Below are 13,863 nucleotides of genomic sequence, written 5' to 3' on the forward strand. Positions count from 1 at the left end.
TTTGACTGTGCGCTGTGTGAAGAAAAACTTTCTCTTATTAGTTTTGAATCTGCTACCCATTAATTTCATTTGGTGTCCTCTAGTTCTTGTATTATGAGAACAAGTAAACAACCTTCTGTATTCACTTTCTCCACACCATTCATGATTTTATACACCTATATCATATTGCCCCTCAGTCTCCTCTTTTCTAGACTGAAAAGTCCCAGTGTCTCTAGCCTCTTCTCATATGGGACCTGTTCCAAACCCTTAATCATTTTAGTTGCCCTTTTCTGAACCTTTTCTAATGCCAATATATCTTTATTGAGGTGAGGAGACCACATCTGCATGCAGTACTCAAGATGTGGGAGTATCATAGTTTTATATAGGGGAAGTATGATATTCTTCGTCTTATTTTCTATCCCTTTTTTAATTATTCCTAACATCCTATTTGTTTTACTGACTGCCACTGCAGACTGTGTGGATGTTTTCAGAGAACTATCCACTATAATTCCAAGATCCCTTTCCTGATCTGTTGTAGCTAAATTTGCCCCCATCATATTGTATGTATAATTGGGGTTATTTTTCCCAATGTGCATTACCTTACACTTACCCACATTAAATTTCATTTGCCATTTTTCTGCCCAATCACTCAGTTTGCTGAGATCTTTTTGAAGTTCTTCATAGTCTGCTTTGGTTTTGACTATCCTGAACAGTTTGGTGTCATCTGCAAACTTTTCCACCTCACTGCTTACCCCTTTCTCTAGATCATTGACGAATAAGTTGAACAAGATTGGTCCCAGGACTGACCCTTGGGGAATGCCACTAGTTACCACCTTCCATTGTGAAAATTTACCATATATTCCTACCCTTTGTTTCCTGTCTTTTAACCAGTTCCCAATCCATGAAAGGATCTTCCCTCCTATCCCATGACCACCTAATTTACATAAGAGCCTTTGGTGAAGGACCGTGTCAAAGGATTTCTGGAAATCTAAGTATATTATGTCTACTGAATCCCCCCTGTCCGCATGCTGTTAACCCCTTCAAAGAACTCTAATAGATTAGTAAGACACAACTTCCCTTTACAGAAACCATGTTGACTTTTGCTTAACAAATCATGTTCTTCTACATGTCTGACAATTTTATTCTTTACTATTGTTTCTACTAATTTGCCCAGTACTGACATTAGACTTACTGGTCTATAATTGCTAGGGTCTCCTTTAGAGCCTTTTTTAAATATTGGTGTTATATTAGCTGTCTTCCAATCTTTGGGTACCGAAGCTGATTTAAAGGATAGGTTACAAACCACTGTTAATAGTTTCACAATTTCACATTTGAGTTCTTTCAGAACCCTTAGGTGAATACCATCCGGTCCTGGAGACTTGTGACTGTTTAGTTTATCAGTTAGTTCCAAAACCTCCTCTAACGACACTTCAATCTGGGACAGTTCCTCAGCTATGTCACCTATAAAGGACGGCTCAGATTTGGGAATCTCTCTAACATCCTCATCCGTGAAGACTGAAGCAAAGAAATCATTTAGTTTTTCTGCAATGGCATTATCTTCCTTGATTGCTTCTTTTATGTCTCTATCGTCCGGGGCCCCACTGCTTTTTTAGCAGGCTTCCTGCTTCTAATGTACTTCAAAACATTTTACTATTGTTTTTTTTGAATTTATGGCTAACTGTTCCTCAAAATCTTTTTTGGCTTTTCTTATTACATTTTTACATTTAATTTGGTAGTGTTTATGTTCCTTTCTATTTTGATCACTAGGATTTGACTTCCACATTTTAAAAGATGCCTTTTTATCTCTCACTGCCTCTTTTACATGGTTGTTAAGCCACAGTGGCTCTTCTTTAGGTCTCTTACTGTGTTTTTTAATTTGGAGTATACATTTACGCTGGGCCTCTAATATGGTATCTTTGAAAAGTTTCCATGCAGCTTGCAGGGATTTTACTCTAGTTACTTGACCTTTTAATTTCTGTTTAACTAACCTCCTCATTTTTGTGTAATTCCCCTTTTTGAAATTAAATACCAGAGTGTTGGACTGTTGCAGTGTTCTTCTCAACACAGGAATATTAAATGTTATTATGTTATGGTCACTATTTCCAAGTGGTCCTGTAATAGTAACCTCTCGGACCAGATCCTGTGTTCCACTCAGTACTAAATCAAGAATTGCCTCTCCCCTTGTGGGTTCCTGTACCAGTTTCTCCAAGAAGCCGTCATTTAAGGCATCAAAAAATTTTCTCTCTGAATCCCTTCCTGAGGTGACACGTGTCTGCGTAAATTCTCCACCTTTTGATAAGAAATAGATTATGTCTGGCATTCTGCAGTGGTACCATGATGGGACAGGCTGGAGAAAGCAAGACCCATGGCCATAAGTCATAGTCCTCCTCTTCCTTGAGTTCAAGGGCACCTGCAGGATTGGTGATACTTATCTCAGAAGCGGCAGGTAGGGATAAAGCGACAATGGTAGTATCATATAATTTTTTCTGCATTGTTCAGTAGTGCTGGGTTTGGGGCACGCCTGCTGTGCCCTTTCAGAAGTCTCTTATCTGCTGCTTCGGTAAACTGCACCCAAACTAGGAATTTTTGCTATGCACGTGCATGTACTCAAAAGAATGAGTCCTAATTTACATCAGAACAGCAGACATCATGTTCTGGCCCAAATTCACATAGAATGAACTCATCTCATATCAGTCTGTGTTCTGATTATACTCTTTGCTCCAATAGTCACAGAGAGGTAGCCATGTTAGCGTGTACTCTAACAAAACAAAACAAAAAACAAAAACAGCAGTCATGTAGCACTTTAAAGACTAACAAAATGATTTATTAGAAGATGAGCTTCTGTGGGACAGAAGACTTCAGAAGTGGCTCTGTCCCACAAAAACTCGTCCCCTAATAAACCATTTTGTTAGTTTTTAAAGTGCTACCTGCCTCTGTTTCTTTAGTCCAAGTCCATAAAAGACCACAAACTTTTAACACTGATAAACCTACACTTCAAAATATTCTGCATCTTGTGTAGCTGTCCATTCTACTGCTTTCTGGCAGGTTATATTGAGTGGCCATAAATGCACAGGAATCAGAACAGCCAGTAAATTAAAGTGCAGGCAGCTGAAAAGGTCAACATTGTGTGCTTTATTATTTTTCACTGAACATTTGCCACATTAAAATTTATATACTACATTTTATTAAAAAGGCTGGCTTATTTCTCACACTTCCACAATATAGAGCTTCTCTTCTGAGAGCGATTGGAACGGACAGGATGTCGAGAAGCAAACCCGGTATTTTCAAGTCTCCTTAAACTCAGTGGATTTGAGATTGCTGAAAGGAGCAGAATAGTTTTTGGCTCAAGAACAGTTTGACATCTCATTAAAGCACAGTGAACCACAGGAGCAAGGATTACATTGTAATCCTCCTCCCCCAGTGCTCAGCTCTTATAACACATGAAAGGTGTCACATGTGTCCCGCAGAGAGGGACAACCTGTACTGTAATTGTGATCTGTGGGCCCGAGAGACAAAATTAGGTCACTGTGTCAACAGCAAGTCTCCTGGTGCCCTGACTAGAAGGATGGCACAAAGGTCAACAATAGTAGATGATAGATTTTCAGTTGTCACTGACACAGGCCAGCTTGAAAAAGCAATGTGAAGTGTGTGTATATGAAGTGTGTGTGTGAAGCGATGTGAGTTAATAATAGATGTTGCACATAACAGGATGTACAAAAAGGCCTGGGGGAAATAACATAATTTTTAAATATCTACGTAAATGCAAGTGGCTAAAAGTAAAACAAGGACAATTAAATTACACCCCCCACCCAAATCCCAGAGGCAGAACTAAACTAAACTAAAGTTATGAGGAGTTAACTCATCTTTATATTAGTGAACTTACTGATGTATTTAGTTTCCTTTAGTGAAGGAAAATTATGCAAGGTATCAGGATACATGTTCTCAGAAGGAACCATTGTGCACTGAGGACTTTTGATCTGACCCTTTAATTTAAGTACCCAACTGGGAGCTGAGTGATCTTCAAAAAATCAGGCCCCATGTCTTCTATAATTCAGTGATTTCTCATTAATGGTCCAGCTGTGTTATATTATGTGCCCATCTGTGAGTCATACACAACCACAAAGTGTTTCTGCTGTCTTATGTGCCACAGTGCACATAGCTTTTGCTTCTCCATTGTTCTCTATGTGGTTTCCTTCTTCTCTCGCATTATGCCTCCCAACATTCAGATACATTTAACTATCTTCTTACACTGACCTGCTTCAGCAGCTATGCACAGTCATACCTGGCTTATCCCCTGGAAAATCAGCCGTGGGATGTATTTCTTTCTTTCTTTATTTGGCAGGTAAAATGGCATAGCAGAACCTAGTACAGGTTCAACCTCTCTGGCCTGGCACCCTTTGGACCTGAGTGGTCCTGGACCAGGGATTTGCTGGACTGGGGAGGTCAATTCTGTCCCTTGCTGACCTCCAAACTGTGCTCCTGGGATCCCCTCCCAGCTGTCACCTGCGGCTTCCCAACCCAGTTCCCTCCAGCCCCAGTGCAGGCTCCCCAGCTTCTGGCCCCTGCCATCCTTCCCCAGCAATGGCTTCCCAGGCTGCAGCTTCCCACCTGGCTCCAATGATGAGATACTGCTACCCAACATTGGCTGCCAGCTTCTCAGCTGTGGCTGTTGCTCATGAGCCAAAGGTCTCTCACTCCTGGGCCTGGGCTCCCTGGCTGCTGTTACCACCACCTTTGCTACAAGACCAACTGTAGCTTCCCTGTCCTGGGCTTCTGCCACTGGTCTAACTGGCCCCTCCCTCTCGCAGCCCTGTGATGCTCTAGTCCTGGAAGATCTGTGGTCTTGATGGACCATGGATGTTGCCAGACAAAAGAATGCTGGATGTGGAAATTTCAACCTGTATGGGTTTGCAGTGAACTATGAAAAATGCATCACACCAGTTAACATCAGAGTATGCTTCATGGACTGATCTGCTATAATTGTGGGGTTTGTGGGGTTTTTTTGTTGTTTTTTTTAATTTTGGGTAACAAATATCGGCTCACTTGCAATGGACAGCATGCAGAGCCTTTCTGAGCGCAGAGGATCAAGGACGTGCCCTTTTGATTCCTCAAACAAATGGACTGGAATGTGGCTCCCCAGACCAGATTTCTTTCAAGTATCTGTTCACTTGCTTTTTCTGATGGATGGAGGGGAGAATAATCAACCAGTCCTGAAATGCATTATTTGAGATCAAGTCCCCACACACGCTAATGGGATGTGGGCTATTTTGGCTGTCTCCCAGCCCCATTTATTTTCTCCCACAAGTGTCCATGCCATTATGTAAGTAATCTCTTCCACAGTGGAATATATAGTTGGGCAGGGAGGGAGACCGACAGGTTATAAAACACTATTGTCTTTGCATGTGCTAGAAGAAAAGTAATCTAATGATAGCATCAGTTATACTCCAGTTTTAACATCCTGGCACTTAGATAGCTTAGAATCATTTTTTTTTTCCTTATCGAGTGGACTACAGTACAGGGATGCTCTGGCAGTAGCTGGGAGACTCCTACCACAATTTGTTCCCTTTCTGGAACAAAAAGTCCCTCTTCACTGAGATGGTCACTACACACTCTTGCCACATTTACAACTCCTGGCCTTCTGCTCAGGATGATCAAAGTGTAGATAGCCTCTATCTTCTCCGTCTGCTACTGCAATACAACAGTAACTGGTTCCATCTGAGCTACTGGTCAATAAGGATGGCCAGGAAGTACCTTTGAGATTTGCTACTGGAGGATTTTCTTCCATTCACCAACCAAGCAATACTTCTGTACTTAAAATTGATTTCTTTGTTTCATCAGCATGGAGAAATTCTTCCTGGTCTTAATCTTCAAGCCTTGGAATTCTCCTGCCTTACTTAGACTGGCAAGGATAGCCTCCATGTTCTGTTTTTACAGCACTTAGAACAATGGATCCTATGTCCGTGACTAGGGCTTGTGGGCAGAGCCAGTAATCTCAAGAGAAACTCTTTAACTAACTTGGCACTCCTTTGCCATTGTATTGCCATATCTCACTCCCTGTGCAACAGAGCAGGGCTACTATCCCCTGTCACAAAGAGGACAGTGAGGCATGGACAGATGAGGTGGTTTGAACAATATCTCACAGGAAGTCTATGGTTAAAGAGGGACTTCAATGCAGTTCCTAGAACAGTGCACCAGTCACTAGCCCATCCTCCCTTTCCTTGGTTGCTGAGACCACTTCTGACACTTGACTAGGACAATGGTCAGGGAGATCCAACACCATAGCCCTGCACAGAGCTAGATGAAGAATCCTAACTATTTCTTGATTCAAATACCCCTAAAACTTTTTTCAGTGGGAAAAATTGAACTCGGCCTTCAAAGTTTATGTGCGTGCGCATTTATGTTTATACACAATACAATTCTGCTCCCTCCTTCTCCCAAATAAACCAGTTTTAACCCCTGGTATGGTGGAAATTTCCCCTAATTGCATATTATGAGACAATGTTTACATGTCTCTAACACCATATCTGTGCAGAGCATTTTACAGAGGCTGAAATAAACACTAAGGCTATGGACGCACTTGGCCAAAACTTTGAAATGGCCATGCTAATGGCCAAATTGAAGAATACTAATGAGGTGCTGAAGTGAATATACAGTGCCTCATGAGCAATCGTATGCGGCTGGCCATGGTGCTTCAAAGCACCGCCTTCAAACACGTGCAGCTTGGTGTGGCTACATGGGGGTCCTTTTCCTCTGCACGTTTTGAAATCCCCTTATTCCTCTCAGCTGATTTTGAATTGCACAGGGGCCTTTCGAAAAGGACCCCGGTGTAGTCACGCCGAACTGTGCATGCTCAAAAGTTGCACTTCGAAGCGCCGCAGCCGGCAGCATGAGAATTCTAATGAAGTGCTGAATATTCACTTCAGGGCCTTATTAATAGTCTTCGATTTGGTCATTAGCATGGCCATTTTGCAGTGCTGGCCAAGTGTGGCCACAGACTAAGTGCCTGACTCAGGGATGTGTGTAAGTGAAGGGCTGTGATGACAGTTTGATCTAGGAGACCAAGCTTAAGAAAAGAGCCTCGGAGGTCTCAGGATGCACAGGGATGCTCTCTGACTTGCTTTACTCAGGCAACCAGTCTAGATGATCACAGTTGTCTCATCTGGTCTTGGAATTTAAGCTCTGCACCTTTCCTCCATCCAAGTTCAACACGTAACTCCCATTATTTTCAATGGGAACACAACTGCATCTAAATTTAAATGTAGCCCATGAAGGTAGATGATGGGGGCGGGGGCACGAGTGGAAGGGCTAGGGTTAAAATAAGCACTGTGAGTCATGCAAGCATATCCATATCAAATAGTTTCTATCATGATAGGTCAAGAAGCAATGCACTTAAATTGCAGCAAGGGAGGTTTAGATTGCACTTTAGGAAAATTGTCCAGAGTATCAGGTTGCATCTACACTAGCCCTGTGTTTTGAAAGTAATTTTGAAAGGAGGCCCAGTTTCTCAAGAGGCCATACAGCATCCACACACATATCGGCCTCTTGTGAATTTGTTTTTGGCAAAAAGGGGCACGCATTTTGAAATTGTTCTTCCCATGCAATTTCAGGAAGAGTGGCCCCTTTCGAAATTGAATTTCGAAATAGGGCATGTGTAGACACTCCGGGACCACTATTTCAAAATAGCAGGTCCTCCATGGCTGTGACCGCAGGGAGCATGGAGATGCTCTAGCAAGCCTCAGAGGGGCTCTATGGTCTCCAGGCCCAGCCCCTTAAAGCTGCACAGCCCCAGAAATCCTGTGTAGGAAGCTGAGAGCATACCCAGAGCCTCAGGAGCATGAGCTCTGCTTGGCACATGCTCCAGCAGCACAGACTCCACTGCCATGCAGTCCACCAGCTGTATGGTGAACTCCTCCCACTCCAGGGACCCTCAGGAGGCTCCCTCCTCCCATCCTAAGGGGTCGCTGGAGGCAAGCCAGGGCCACAAGAGGAGGGGCCCCTCCTGGACACAGGCCGAAATTAAAGATATTCTCAGCCTCTGGGTAGAGGAGGACATGTTGCACAGCACTGGGTGGCCCCTCAATGCAGTGGCCTTTGAAAGGCTGTTGCTGGGGCTACAGAAGTGGGGCCACCCCCAATAAGCAGCTGATCAAGTGTGGTTGAAAGTAAAGGAGATGAGGCAGGCCAATAGCCGGGCTAGGTGTGGCCAGCTTTCACAGTGCAATCCCCACGTGTTTCTCAGCCGGGAGTGTGGGCTGCATGCAGGAGTCCAGGTGCTGCATGGTGAATGTGAACCACTGGCACAGCTCCACAAATGTCTGCCTCGACATTTGGAAGTTCTGGAGCCACCTTTTGTCATCCCACTGGCCCAGTACCAGCCTCTCCCACTAGTTCCTGCTGCTGGGGTGGCCCCAGAGGTGCTGTTGGGGGCAGGGAATGGGATGTAGCAGTTGCCCTGTGGACAGGACCCATAGGACCCCAGTGGGAGGAGTGGGATTGTGGGTTACCGGGCTTTCACCATGGCCAGTATGACCATGACTGTCTGGGCCCCAGTGTTGGTGGAGTCATCAGCCTCAGGCAGCTGCTGGTGCTCCATGAACAGCAACTTTCCCAGACCACAGTCCCCGCAGTACTGTCTACTACTCTGCAGTGCTGTGTGTGCTCAGGGAGGGTGCATTTGGGAGGGACCTTTTAAGGGAGCCCCTGGCCAAGGGACCCAGAAGGGCTTGTTGGCCATGTCATCCCATGCATGGGGTTTCCTGGCTTGTTCTTTTGAAAGGGCTTTTTGTTGCTGTATGGATGCTCTCTTTCAAAAGATGGGGCAGGGGGGTCTTTCGAAATAGCATGGTGATCCGTTTTGTGTGTGTGGCCACACTATTTCAAAATCCCTTGTTTTGATTTAGATTTTTGACGTTACCCCTTTTAAGATTTGTGTGTAGTGTAGACACAGCCTCAGGGTGGCTAAGTACTGGAATAAATTGCCTAGTGTGGTTATAGAATCTCCATCATTGGAGATATTTAAGAACAGGTTGGATAAATAAGTAATACGGGTGATATAGATGGTGCTTGGTCCTGCCATGAGGTCAGGGGACTGGATACAATGACCTCTTGAGGTCCCTTCCAATTCTAGTATTCTACAATTCTATGAGATAGAATCTTGCCCACAGGATTTCCTACTGGAATTTCGCTATTGTATGGCCCATGCCCAGTTGTTTGCCCTGTGATGTATGTAGCTAGGATGTGGGTACTGGTCTCTTGTGTGTGACGTTCCTGTCAAGTGGAGACTTTTAGGAGCCCAGGTTCTGTTGACTTTCTGTGGGATTTTTGCTCATAAAGCTCTTTGGCATCACTATTTTCCTTTACATAAGTACACTCTTTGTCCTCTACGGTTGCTCTCAAAGCTGCTGCAACCTGCTTCAGAAGAACGTGCACACTGTGCTCCTCTGAAGAAGGTACAATTTGTTCCTTCTTGGTAGTTTTGTCTCTTTGTAAAGCTCATTTTAGCCAGTGACTCCTGATCCTATACGTGGAAACAAAGAAGGAGCTCTGAGAATGGAGCTCCTTGCGGACAAACTCCAGCATCCTCCAAAAATCCCCAAAGAAAAGTCAAAGAACACCAATTCAGGTTGAATGTAACTATTTGTTGGATCCAGAATAAAATGTTGCATTTAGACCGCAATCACTTTTAACATTGTTTATAACAAAATTAAAGGGTATTTCTAACCAGAAGAGTCATTTTGAACCAAAAAATCAAACTATTAAGTTTTAACATTTTTAAAATCAAACATTTTGTCTGCATGAGAAGTTTAGTTTTTTCCCTTACACAATCCATTTGACAAAACAGTAAGTTCCTGTGTCCCCAAATCTGGGCTTATTCTTAGCTTTTTCAAGTTGTTTTGCCAAACTTCTCCAGAATCAGTAACCAAAATCTAACCACAATGAAGTCATATTTTGCTAGCCAAGAGACATCTGAAATCAATTTTTCATGCTCAGTTCACTGTGGTAATTCGATGAGTGCCCCAGGCATTCCTGTTCACCAAGCTTTTAAATGCCATGTGAGAATAACTTTAGCATAGTGAAACTTACATTGGGTAATGTGATAATCACTGACTCACATACTTTTGTGGTAGCAAATAATCACAGAGTCCTCCAGAGATATTCTTCAGTTATACAGAGATGCTCTTCTGAGACACTATTCAGAGATCTCCTTAAACAGAGATGCTCTTCAGTTTAAATGAAGATTCGACAGTTATAATTCCTAAAGGTATGTGTTGTGTTCAACAGTGGAGAAAACGACATGTGGATTTGCCTCGAGTACAGAAGTCTTTTTATTTTTTTATTTTCCCCAAAGAGGACTGAAGCCACTAACTTTATCAAGTCAAGTAAAAGTACGTTTGGGGAGCTTGTAAAACATGCGTTTGTTGAACGATGATTCAGAATGACAGAATAGCCACTCTGTCTCAGCTGAAGTAAGACAATTAAGGGCCAATCCATTTCTTGTAATAGGCACATTTGTCTGAGAAATGACAAATTATAGTTCAATATAGCTTCACCGCAAAGGTTCATTGCTCACAGTTCAGGCTTGGTCTAACCTTTGGGAGTCAGTGATGGAACGGGCCTTCAAGATTTTCCAGGAGCTAAGTTAAATGAATAGTCTAGCAGCTGGCAGGTTATCAAAACTTGTTGTAACTTTAAAGGAACACTTCATATTCTTCTCCTTCTACTTGTGGAGTGAATGCCAAGCTCTTCCAGATGAGGGAATATCTATTTTTATTTGGAACATGGCACAAATACGTTTCACTTCTTCCTTTGAAAATCTTTTTATTTCTTTATTTAATGTCTGTATGTAAAGGCACACAAATTGTGGTTATATTATTAATCAGTTTAAAAGACATTTTATATAAATCTGATGTCATAAAATACTTGCACATATACATTTGCAATTTCATTTTAAAAAATCTAGTCAATTGGTATCAAGGGTAGACACTGACGGTTGCAATGCATTATTAGGCCCTATGGTTATACAAATTAACTCAGTTCTCAATCCAGGTGCATGTACCTACCTGAAAAAAACTCTGTGTAATCCCAGGGACACATCAACTCCTCAAGATCATAGAATCACAGAACACTATAACTGGAAGAGACCTTGAGAGGTCATCAAGTCCAGTCCCCTGCCCTCACTGCAGGACCAAGCACCATCTAGGTATTTGCCTCCTTTTACAAATGCCTACATGAAAAAAGCACTAGCAAAGTCAGTGCCAACTAAAATGAATTCAGATAGTGACTTGTTTGTACTGTTCTATATGCTACACACTGAAATGTAACTACAATATTAACTTTCCATGTGATTTATTTTATAATGATATGGTAAACATGAGAAAGTCAGCAATTGTTCCTATAGTAGCATCCTGTGATACTTTCATAGTTTTGTGTCTGATATTGTAAGCAAGTCATTTTGAAGTGAGGCGAAGCCTGGGAAATAAAGTAACATTGAAAGGGTGAGCACCACTCCACGAACTGAGGTTGGAACTTCTTTGGGCTTGTTGCACTACAGACCTAGTGAAAGAGAGTCTCTGTCCCAAAGGGCTTACAACCCATATAGAATACATGGACACATTCTGCATTAACATTCCTGCTTTAAGCAAAGGAACCTGAGCATTGACATCGTGGATGACAGATGTGGCAGAGCTAGCCAGTGAAGCCAGATTCTTGGGTGCTGTCTCAAGATCTGAACCACAACGTCATCCTTGTTTAGAAGCTTGGTCACCTGGATGGTGTTCTTGTGATCGCCAAGATTACAAGACATAAGAGTTGTTCTATCTCTCTATTTACATTTTTGGTATCAGTTTGGTCCAATACATGCTTTTAACTCATGGGACAGGTATTACTCTATTTTTATGCTGGTATGTCTCCACTGATTTCATTGATACCCTCAGCCAGTTCTACTTCTATTTTGAAACCCGACTGGAGGGATAATATATAGAAAAGAGCAGGATTTCACTTCACTCAAAGTAGTTATGCCTGAGAGAGATGTAGCCTTTTATTTTATTTTAAGTGAATTTTGCAATGTGGTAAGAAACCACCATGGGTTCTTCCCTGTCGGCTATAGGTTCAAGATTAACAGAGTGAAAGCCACCTCTGCTACTTGTTTTAGAGATAGGGTCTCCAGGAACACATAAAAACCATGACCAGTGACCACACAGACATCCACAAGGGCAGATCTGGTCTATTTTACAAGTTTTATTAAATAGTAACAGAGAGGTAGCTGGACTAGTCTGTATTACAACAAAACAAAACAACAGAAATGGAGCACTTTAAAGACTAATAATATGTATCACTGAATAAGTCATTTTGCTAGTCTTTAAAGTGCTACATTTCTGCTGTTTTGTTAAGTTTTATTAAAGTTACATTTTACATTATGATTACCTACATATACGGATATTCTAAACAAACCTGTGCACTGGTTAAATATAGATAGTTATACTCACATCCTTAACAAAAGTGTTAGGCTTTGTCTACACTAGACAGTTTTGTCAACAGAAGAACAGAGTAGACACATTTGTCAACAGAGGTGGCTTCCAGTTGCTGGGCAGCTCTGTTTGCAGAGCTGCCATTCCACTGTTGTCGAACAAAACAAAGCAGCAGAAATGTAGCACTTTAAAGACTAACAAAAATATTTATTCAGTGATGAGCTTCCCTGGGACAGACCCACTTCTTCAGATCAATTTCATTTCCAAAACAGACTGACGTTTCTAACTACAAAGAACCAAAAAAAAAAAAAAAAAAAAATTAAAAACTGACAAATCAAATAGGATTGGAGGAAGGGGGTGAGAGGTGAGGGGGATGCTAATTGTCCTGTCTAAGATAATTATGAGCATCAAAGGAAGGGAAGCAGTCCTTGTAATGCATGAGGTAGATGATGCCTCTGTTCATACCATGTGTTAATGTGTTGAATTTGAGTATGTACTCTAACTCACAAATCACTCATCTAATCTGTTGTTAAATTCGCTGTGTTCCAGGATACAAATTCTCAGGTCTATAACAGAATGGCCCACTCCATTGAAGTGGTCACTGAATGGCTTATGTGTATTGAGTTTCTTGATGTCTGCTCTGTGTCCGTTTATTCTTTGGTGAAGGTTTTGCCCAATCTGTCCAAAGTATGTAGTGGCAGGGCATTGTTGGCACATAATAGCATATATAATGTTGCTGGAAGGGCATGATAATGTGCCCTTGATCTTGTAACTAGCAGGGCTATGTTCAGTGATGGTATACCCGGAATAAATATGGGAACAAAGTTGTTAGAGGTTTTTTTGCAAAGAAAAGTTCCAGGATTCGTATGACCGTGGTGTAGCTGGTGAGAATCTTTCTCAGGTTTCTCACTCCCTTCCTTCAATCCTATTCGATTTGTCAGTTTTTACTGCATTTTTTTCTGTCATCAGAGGGCAGTGTAGTCTGGTAGTCTGTAGACAGAGCAAGTTGTGTGTAGCAGCAATCGGTCACAGAGATTCTGCTGAGATTTCTATCGACAGATGCTTCTTCTGTCGACATAGCCGTAGGGACTTATGAGTCTCTCATGGCTTGATCATCAATAGATTGATAGTTTTGGCTGGAGTTTCCCCATAGAGAGCTCAACTGTCCTCTTCTGTGCATTCCCATTTCATAAAGTGATTCTGTTTGTACCCTACATTTGGTGCATGACCATAAATGTGCCAAACCTTCCCTCTAATTGGTCTGTCTCCCAGAAAATTTATGAGACACCAGTTCTCTATAGACTTTGTAAGTTCCCTTCATTCATATTAGCATTAATGTACAACCTGTATCCTGTGGTTAAGACGTGTTGGAGACAGATGCTCCTTTACAATTTAATATTGTCTGGGGAATTTTGAA

This window comes from Carettochelys insculpta, chromosome 4 (assembly GCF_033958435.1).
Source record: "Carettochelys insculpta isolate YL-2023 chromosome 4, ASM3395843v1, whole genome shotgun sequence".
In the NCBI taxonomy this organism is placed as follows: Eukaryota; Metazoa; Chordata; order Testudines; family Carettochelyidae; genus Carettochelys; species Carettochelys insculpta.